Source organism: Frankliniella occidentalis, unplaced genomic scaffold, assembly GCF_000697945.3.
Source record: "Frankliniella occidentalis isolate FOCC.00 unplaced genomic scaffold, Focc_3.1 Scaffold23, whole genome shotgun sequence".
NCBI classification, from domain to species: Eukaryota; Metazoa; Arthropoda; class Insecta; order Thysanoptera; family Thripidae; genus Frankliniella; species Frankliniella occidentalis.
The window spans coordinates 162,110-162,599 of NW_026267153.1; positions in this window are offsets into that span (position 1 = coordinate 162,110).

A 490-nucleotide genomic window follows, 5' to 3' on the forward strand; every position below is an offset into this window, starting at 1 on the left:
AATAGTACTAAAGTAATAACTAACTATGGTGTAGCTAGTAACTCACCCTAAGACCCCAGAACCCCCAGAGAACCTAACATTTCATTACTAAAACAGCGTGCTCTATCACCCGGTGCTCCGGCCTCGGTGAACGGGAAAGGGCGGGCGGCAGCAAGGTCTAGCCGCAGGCACGATGGACATAGAGTCCTACAAAACTCTGGGCGCACACCGCCTGGTTGCCTTACAAACGCAGGGGCGCAGGCTGAGTTGCCTTCACCCGGTACGTCTACATTTCCGGTAATTTTCATGCTTTCTCTCCATGGCGGTTCGCTCCGTGATCTAGGCTGGCGCGCTCTGCCTGATGACTTCTCGAGGAGGCCAAAAACTGAGAACTCGTGGGGCATAATTAAGGCTGTCAAGGAAGCGATTTGGTTCGTCCAGAAAGTACGGTCGTTTTACTCAAATTCAGTAGGGAAGTAACGTGAGCTCCGCGCCTGCGAGACTCGGGATA